Raw genomic sequence first — 9,251 nt, 5'->3', positions numbered from 1 at the left:
ATTTTTAAAAAGAAAAATAAATTAGATAATTGAATTTATATAAATTAAAATTATATTTTTAAATAATAATAAATAAATAAATTTGATAAATAATCAATATGTAAAATATGTAAACAAATTTTATAATGTATAATATATAATATAAAATGACAATAATAATTATTATAAATACTACTTTTGCTTCATTTTATCTTAAAACAATTTTTAACATACATTTCATCAAAGATTTCTATCACACGCATCATAACCTAATCACTTGAGTAAACAACAGATGACTAAAATCAAAACAATTATACTCAAGTAAAAATATCTTGAATTCTGACTTAGCAACAGTTCAACCCGATGAATCGTTAGCAGCAATGGCATCAAAGGGTTTGATGCAAGCCGAAGCAGCCCATACTTGTACTTAATTGTGATTACCGAGCGAAAATCGGTTTGAGTAAAATCAAATCAGCTGACGCTCGAAGTACTTGAGTTGAATCGAACTCGTTGCGACTAATGGTTTGAATTGATTTGATTGCAGTTCTCTGGTATGTATACCGAGGGCATTTGCTTGCTTTAAATTATGTGTCCAAAATGAGCCGATTTTAAAAGTGTTTTCTGAGTAGGCAAATAAATAAAAGCATTTTCTAAGCAAATTTGGGGTTGCTCCACATAGGCTCAAAAAGAGCTCATATGTGAGCATATTCGGAGCAGCGGTAAGCAAGTACAAAGTAAAAACACCACTTAAAATAACGGTGTGCAGATCGCTTTTCCCAAAATGTTCGAATATTGACAATTTTAGTTAGTTTGAACATTGAAGTGTAAGTCTGACGTGCTTAAAAAAGTGTAACAGAGTGCTTAAAATTACGTAAAAGAAAGTATTTCAACTGAAATTTAAAACAAAAAGTTCATATATGGGTTAAAATTTAAGATAAAGTTTGTAAGATTTCCATGTTTTTAATATAATAATACACATATGCATAGAATTTAAGAATTAGTTTGTAAAATTTCCATATTTTGAATATAATAATACACATAAACATAGAATTTAAGAATTAATTTTTCAGACTTTTCCAATTTTTCGTATACTTTTTGAGAAAAATAAAAAAGAAATATAAAATCTAAATTTTATTGATTGAAATTACTTCAAAAAAATATATCAATTAAGTGTCTGAAATGAACCTTTTTCGTGGAGATTTAAGTGCCTAAAAATTATACTTTTATGAGTATTTTCTGAGCGTTTTCAATACTTTATTAGCATTTATTTTTGTGTCAAAAAAGAGTCATATTAGACTCAGAAATTTGCCTCTTGAAGTACGACCTTTTTTACGGAAAAAACCGCTCTTTCCGGACTCTTTTTTTGGGCACTTTATGATATAAAATGCTCATAAAAAACTATCCGAAAACGCTCAAATTGCCTGCTAAGCTTGGGGCCGCTCTGGCTGGGTCATCGGTACTCAGGTGGAGTTCCATCCCTGGCCCGCGGTCCGCATAATCGATAACTCCATCGATACAAAACAGCTGCTTTACAACGGAAAAACTCATCACTAATAAGAAAACAAACAAAAAGGTAATAGCCTTTTTTGCTGCACTCAATTTTTTTTACGTTTCGCACCGACGAACGTAACATTCGACCTGAACGGAAAAAAAAACAAAAAAAAAAAAAAACCGAGGTTTTTGGTGCAGTGGGAATAGGCTATTAATATACAGCTACCGCGCAATTTTAAATTGCGCTGAACAAAAGGAATTACAAACAAGTAAGAAAGTTACAGTCGAGAATATTACAAAAATACTACAAATATACCAAATTGTATATATGGTATATCGAAATAGTACCACATTCAAAATAGACCATAGACAGATTGTCGGCCAAAGCTACTAAAACCTATAGTAAGTAGGTGTGTTTGTTCATGCAAAAGTATTTCTTTAATAACTTCCACAATTTTTATCTGATCGCATACCAAAATTCGCTCTAACTCTAAAGTTACGCTTGTTACTCGATTTTTTTTATTTGCGGGGGCGGAGGTGGGCGTGGTAAAAATTTGAAACAAACTTGATCTGCGTGCGAACATATACAATGCTGTCGAAAATTATAGCTCTATCTCTAATAGTCTCTGTGATCCAGTGTTTCATACGGACAGACACACAGACGGACATGGCTAGATCGTCTCGGCTATTGATGCTGATCAAGAATATATATACTTTATACATACATTTCCTGCTGGAACAAATTATAATACCCTTCTACCCTATGGGTAGCGGGTATAAAAACTATTGACGACGGTAAGAAAAAGAACAACAATCATATACGAAAACAATTCACTGATCCACTTTCTTGTTGAATAGGGCCACAGCTGGACCCTGGCGTAACCACCCTACTTGAGATGGCCACATCGGCGCCATCTCCCTTGCGTTGGCCGCTACAGCAGTGGCTGCTCCTCATCTGGCGTAGTGCTGTGGAATTCCCCATCCCAAGAAACGATCATGTTCACCGTCGCAAGTATAATTATGTTATTATTTAAAATCTTTCCTTATTAACTAACATTTAATTCGTTTACTTACTATTAACAGATGACAAACAAAGAACAAAATAGCGCAAAAGGAACGAGGCGAAGCAATATAGCCACAACGGCGTAAAGGACAATTTCTTTTATATGTTACGCATTTGGGAGATTAGTATATATTCATTTATTAATTTATATACGCATGTTTGTGTATATGTACATATATATATATGTTTACGTCGCTTAATTCTCTACCTTGACCTACCTAAGAGCTCTTGGGCTTGGTTAAGGGGTGAGGTAATAGAAGATATATGTATATATATGAATTTGTAAATATCAATATGTAAATCTCGCCGCGAGTAAATTTGTAGGTTTGTATGTATGTCGTCCCTACTCTTGCTTTAATATTCTTTAATTGCTTTTAACTTTTAATTTCTTTTCTTTTCAACCAATTTAATATCTTTTTTTTTTGGTTTTACACAAACATCTTTTGGTTGCTTTGTCTCATTCTATAATAGTTTATTACTCTAATCATAGTAAAAATTATAAATAAATGAGTAGTAATTGACCAAAGCGAGAAAGTCAATAAATGAATAAAGGTCTCAAAAACTCCGGAATAAGCAGCGAATGTAATGTCAAATTAGTTAAATGGTTTATAATTAACGACAATTACGAGCTCGATCGAGCAATCTGCTACCAATGATGATTGCGATGTCCCTCGTGACTCGTCGTTACTAAAGTGCCGTGCGTCGCCTCGCTGCGATGGTTGTCTGCACTCGGGCTTCTCTCCAGCGGTGATAGCCGCCGTTGTTTGTCGCGCTGTTAATTTTTGGACGTTATATCTGACTTTCAAAAAAAAAAAAAAACACGATGCCACCAGCACAAATTTCGAACAGCACTTTCTTTTGGTGGACCATCTCCAATCTCGCACTCTATCCAACCCCTCGATCAAAAAAATCCACATGCCAATCTCCAGTGAAAAAAATTTACGTTCTCTTTTAGGCTGATGTCAGAGTGCGCGCGAGAAGCGAAGGAAAGCGATAAGCAAAGCGAGAAGATGTCAGAGTGAGAGCTTTGCGAGAGCGAGCTACATTGTTCTATTTTTCAGTTATTAAAAGATGGTGATGGCAGGTTGCAATCTGCTCTCTCGCTTTGCTCTCGCTTTCTAGCTTGAACTCGCAACTCGCTTCGCTTTCACTTTGCTATCTTTCGAGCGATTGCATATAAAAAGGGTTGCAGTGGTTTATCGCTCGTTCTCGCCCAATATTATCGCATCGCTTCTCGCTCGCACTCTGACATCAGCCTTACTCTAATTGTTAACATGAGGGGCAACTTAAAACTCCCTCCCTTCCTTGGAGTTGCCATTTCGTACCCCTATTATCGCCTCGCGTTATATCGATAAGACCCCAACTCTGCAGGCACAAACAATATCCAAAAACGTAACAAAGAACGTTTTATAGATTACCTAAATAATTAAAAAATTCAAGAGGATATGTGGAAAATCCAAATTTTGAAGGAATTGCAAATATGTCTGTTTTATGGATTTATAGGGTTTTCATTTTCCTCAGTTTATACCATTATGGTAAATGCATATATGTATGTATATTTATACAATTTTCCGTAATTTCAAGAAAAATCAGCTGTTATTTATTTGACCATTTGTCAAAGCATCAACTCATAAAAATCATTCATAGCGACGCATAAAATCAACAAGAGAAGGGGGGAAAAATACTCGAGGGAATTTCAGAATGTGGGCAGATACTCACAAGGCACAAGCCATTCTTCATGACTAAAAAAATGATCGGCTGCACGAAACACAATCACTCGAAAGGCACAAGATCCGGTGCCAAAAAGGCAAAAGCAGGAGTGCGATTACGATACAATTATATGTAGAAGGTACTCTCGTCCATGATACAATCATAGAAGGTAATTGCGCCTGCAAGAGGTGCTACCTCTATAATCACCCTTACAAGACGCAAGGGGATTAAAATTGTCAATTGACTTCTATAATTGTATTATGCACTCGCGATGCCCAAATGATTTTGGGTATATAACTCAGGTAGCTGCGAGTGGTGAGTAGCACCGACAAACAGAAATCTATGGGTGTGAGTTGAGGGTGGATATATGAAAGTGTTACAACAATACATACATATATGCAATTTAGTTGTGTAAGCTTAAACTACGATGGAGTTGTTGGTAGTTTCTTGACACGGCATTTTGTAAGTGCAATGTCGATTAATGATTGAAAAATATATTTGAATTTTTCACATTTTTGAGTTACACATTTTTTTACTTTGCTGCATCTGTATCTGCATCAGAAGACAAAGCCTTGACTTCTGATAACTTTAAGTTTTACCTTTTATTATTGCAAACACTGATATTACAAATTTATTTATTGTTCCGAACGTAGATAAAATATAAATAAATAATAAAACATGTCAGAAAGCTACAGTCGAGTGTGCTCGAGATACCCGTTACGCATTTTGAATAAAAGAAAAATATTTTGCGGTATTATTTTCAAAATATACCGAAAATACAGAAATACTAAAAATATACCAAATAGTATATTTGTTATATCGATATAGTACCACATTCAAAATATACCATCGAAGGCACAATATACCAGATGGTCAGCCAAAGCAACTAAGAGCCCTAGTATGTAGTCGTTTCTTAATTAACTTCCACAATTTTTATCTGATCGCATCCAAATTTTCAGGAATCATAACTACTATTGTATACACCAATTACGCTTGTTATTCGTTTTTTGTTGATTTGTGGGGGCGAAAGTGGGCTTGGCAAAAATTTTAATCAAACTTGATCTGCATACAAACATAACAAGTGCTGTCGAAAAAAAAATGATAGCTCTTTCTCTTAGTCTCTGAGATCCAGTGCTTCATACGGACGTCTCGGCTGTTGATGCTGATAAAGAATATATATACAGTAGAATCCGGTTATAGTGGAAGTCGACTTTGGCTTAATCTAGTGAAATGCAAAATTCTGCGAATTGGGACGGAATATTCTAAAATAGACTCATATAGCTTTCTATCAAGTATATTCCCAAGAAAATATCTCCATTTATTTATTTTTAATTTAATTAAGTTCCAGTTCGCACCTGGGGTCGCGATTTTTTCATATTGCTTTATTTAATTATTTTTTTTTACCACTACTTTTTTTTATGAATAACTTTATATTTCTTTAAAAAAAAATGGATTTAACTCAATTTAATGTGTCTAATAACATTTAAAGCAAGAAATAATAAGTAATAATAAGAAATAGCGTAATGAAGCTTTTATAATATTTTGGTTTTTAATGAATAGGCGAAGCTGTGCTTAATTTAACATTGCAATCGGAAAAACGGAATGTATTGTTCTGATACCTGGAATGTTCGGAATATCCTCCTATTTCTTAATTAAAAATGTTGACATTTTATTAATTGAATCTGCTTCAATATATAACAGTTTGATTCCTGTTATGTGTTGTTGGGCACAGTAGTAAAAGTCTAACGCGATATTCAAAAGAAGGTTCTTTGTTTTAGTTAGTGACCAAATCTTTCCTATAGGAAGTTGCAAATTAATTCCACCCAATGGATTTACATCCAAAGTTATCTGCTAAGCTCCAAAAAAAAAATTTTTTTTGACTGGCAGCTACTTCCATCTGAAAATAGCAATATTTTTTCAAAAAAATCGAATTTTTTTTTTTGCGGGGACGGAAGCGGGCGTGGCAAAAATTTGAAACAAACTTGATCTGCGTGAAAACATAACAAATATTGTCGAAAAAAAATTATAGCTCTATCTTTTATAGTCACTGAGATCCAGTGTTTCATACGGACGGACGGACAGTCGGACATGGCTAGAGCGTCTCGGCTGTTGACGCTGATCAATAATATATGTATATACAAGTACAGTAGAATCCGGTTATAACGACGCCGCTTATAGCGTCCGTCCGGTTTTTGTGACGAAAACTCGATGACTTGGTGGGTCCCCATACAAATTAAATTGATTAAAACATTAATTAGTTGAATTTTTAAAACCTAAATCAACCATAAAATAAACAACATTTTATTTTTAAACTTTTGGTTAGTAGGTATTCCGGATTCTACTGTACTTTATAGGGTCGGAGATAACTCCTTCTACCTGTTACATACATTTCCTGCCGGCACAAAGTTATAATACCCTTCTACCCTTTGGGTAGCGGGTATAAAAATACGATGATTATGAAGATTTGGTTTTCGGTCGTGGTTGAACATTTGACGGATATGCCCAAATATATTTTTCGGTGGTGAATTGAACTGGCGCTTACCACAGGCTTTCGTCGCTGAAAAACAAAAACTGTTGTATGTATCAATTTCAAACATTTATGCAAACCCTGATTACATACCACTGCTACAATTCGTTGGCCCATCAGGGGTTCCTCAGAAATTTCATTCTGCTGTGACGCAGCTCAGTCGCTTGCAAATTTCGCCGGCGTTATGTGCTGCCACCAGTGTTGCCAGAGTCGCTTTTTTCCCGTCAAAACTTCAAATGTCATTTGCTTATAAAAATTGCAAACAGCGGGCAGCGGGAATTTTGTCTTTTTTTTCACTTAAATGCTTGTTTTAGATTATTTTTCTATTTGCTCAAAATTATGGAACAATATTTGCTGTAGCTGTTCTGTTGATGCTTGCCAACATTTTTAGTGACAAATTGATTGTATAGTGTTGTAAAGCAATCTCAAAGAATACTTCAATTCTTATCGTCGTCACTAAATGCAAAAGTGAATTTATCTTAAGTTCAGTGTGTTTTGCTTGTTTACAAAAAAATGTCAAAGAATTTAAACAAAAATATCGGGACGACACGGACGACAGTTACTGCAAATGTACAATAACCGCAAAACTCTCTGATTTGCGCACCCACCAAAAAGCATAAAAGTGCTAGGGCCGGCTTTATGCAAACAAACCAAATAGATTTTGTAACTTTAACGGTCAAAGACGATGGAGCAAGAAGCAGTGCTATGTCTTTTTGTGGCCGAGCAAACATTGTTGGCTCATTTGTATCATTTAGGAAACCTAGTCGTTAAATACTTTAAAGACGACAGCTCTATTCGTTTTTCCGCTCATTGTTTTCTACTTAAAATGAAAATACAGTAGAATCCGGTTATAGCGACTTTCAAGGGACCGTCGTGGGTGCACTCACCAAAAGTTGAAAAATACAATTTTTTTATTTTTTGGTTGCCATAGGTTTTTAAAATACAACTAATTAATGTTTTAATCAATTTAATTTGTATGGAGGCCCAACAAGTCATCGAATTTCCGTCACAAAAACTGGACGGACGCTATAAGCGGCGTCGTTATAACCGGATTCTACTGTACATTTTATTCTAAATCATGCATTTACAGTTATGGCTTGCGCAGACTTGACAAATGCTGCTATATATATAATTGGAACGTTATAAATTCCCAAAAGTTATAGGAACTGGATGAACATATGACAATAAAAATGAGGAGAATGAGGATAGTTTTAATGAAATTCTTTAAATTTTGTGAATATTTGACCAGCTTTTGTACAGCAGCTGCTATACTATACATATGTTTCATTATAACCGATTTCGGTCACCTATCAGACTATCAGAAAAATATAGAGAATCCAATGAATTGAAAAATTAGCTTTTTTTATAGCTTTTTTCTAATTTTTCAGCTCTTTTGCATCGTTCTTCCCGTAAAAATCAGCTTTTTTTCTCAACAAACGTTGGCAACACTGGCTGCCACCGATTCAATTGAAATTTTCGACGTCAAGGTCAGCGGTGCTACATTTTCTAATGCGAATTTGATGTGAAGCATTCAAAAGATAATAAAAGTTAAATTGTAGAAATCTTATAATTATTGTGCAGTATGTGAAAATATTTGTGGGAAATTATACTTGTATAAGGTGGTACATCGCTTTACAATCCTGATTGCAATTCCTTACTTCCAATCATAAAAAGTTGCAAGAAATTGGTATATAGGTCATAGAGTTGTTGAGTAACTTTTCATGTGTTTCGAGACAACTTTTAAATGTTACATTAATCTAAAGATATGAGATAATTTAATAAGTAAATAATTTTTTAAAATTAAAAAAGATTGAACGCAATGGTTTTAAAACGATAAAAATATAATAAAAACCCAAGGAAATTTAATTCGACAAGGTGAATGCCATAAACATCCAAGTTCTAAATGGTTGGTAAAATTACTTAGAACCACGGTTGCCATACAAATGTACCAAAACAGGAAAATTTTGTATGCCTTGGTACATTTTAAATATTCCTGGTCTAGTATTTAAATTTTTCATAAAATTTGATCACTAACCATACAATACATAGATGCGTCAAGCACGGTTGCCACTTTTGGTACAGATGTACCAAAACTGGTACATTTTTTATGCGTTGGTACATTGGATCACTTTTTTAAATTTTGATACATTTTTAATATGCCTGTTTTAGTATTTAAATTTTTCATGAAATTTTATGTTAACATATATTATTTTAACAAATGGCTCTGTTCCAACAGACACAAACACACAGTTAGAAATTGAACCATGACTAACACTGGAAAATATCGCATACAGTCGAATTGCGATGACAATTGACAGGATAATTGAGAAAATATGTATGCGCCAATGTAAGACCCACTACGTAAACAGTTATTTCGTGTGGTATATTTTTGCTAAAATTGGTAAATTGGTAAATCACAATTTTTGAATCACAATTTGTGAAATACAAAAAATCTTTCGTGAAAAATGTTTGGTACATTTT

At 34.0% G+C, this 9,251-nt stretch overlaps 1 long non-coding RNA gene across 9 annotated transcripts; it reads left to right on the top strand.

The window, feature by feature from the left end:
• Positions 1 to 1,440: 1,440 nt before the first annotated feature.
• On the top strand, positions 1,441 to 3,124 carry LOC117573236 (uncharacterized). Of its 9 annotated transcripts, none has more exons than XR_004572683.2 (4): positions 1,441 to 1,872; positions 1,967 to 2,265; positions 2,337 to 2,482; positions 2,554 to 3,124. It is a non-coding gene; the product is annotated as an uncharacterized LOC117573236 (long non-coding RNA). The 9 variants fall into 9 exon arrangements; XR_007955162.1 differs by having other exon boundaries at positions 1,516 to 1,872; positions 2,329 to 2,482; positions 2,554 to 3,116; XR_007955166.1 differs by having other exon boundaries at positions 1,520 to 1,739; positions 2,079 to 2,265; positions 2,329 to 2,482; positions 2,554 to 3,114.
• Positions 3,125 to 9,251: the final 6,127 nt, after the last annotated feature.

This window comes from Drosophila albomicans, chromosome 4 (assembly GCF_009650485.2).
Source record: "Drosophila albomicans strain 15112-1751.03 chromosome 4, ASM965048v2, whole genome shotgun sequence".
Taxonomy (NCBI): Eukaryota; Metazoa; Arthropoda; class Insecta; order Diptera; family Drosophilidae; genus Drosophila; species Drosophila albomicans.
The sequence above is the reverse complement of the archived record's forward strand: the minus strand, read 5'-3'. Positions and strand labels throughout refer to the sequence as shown.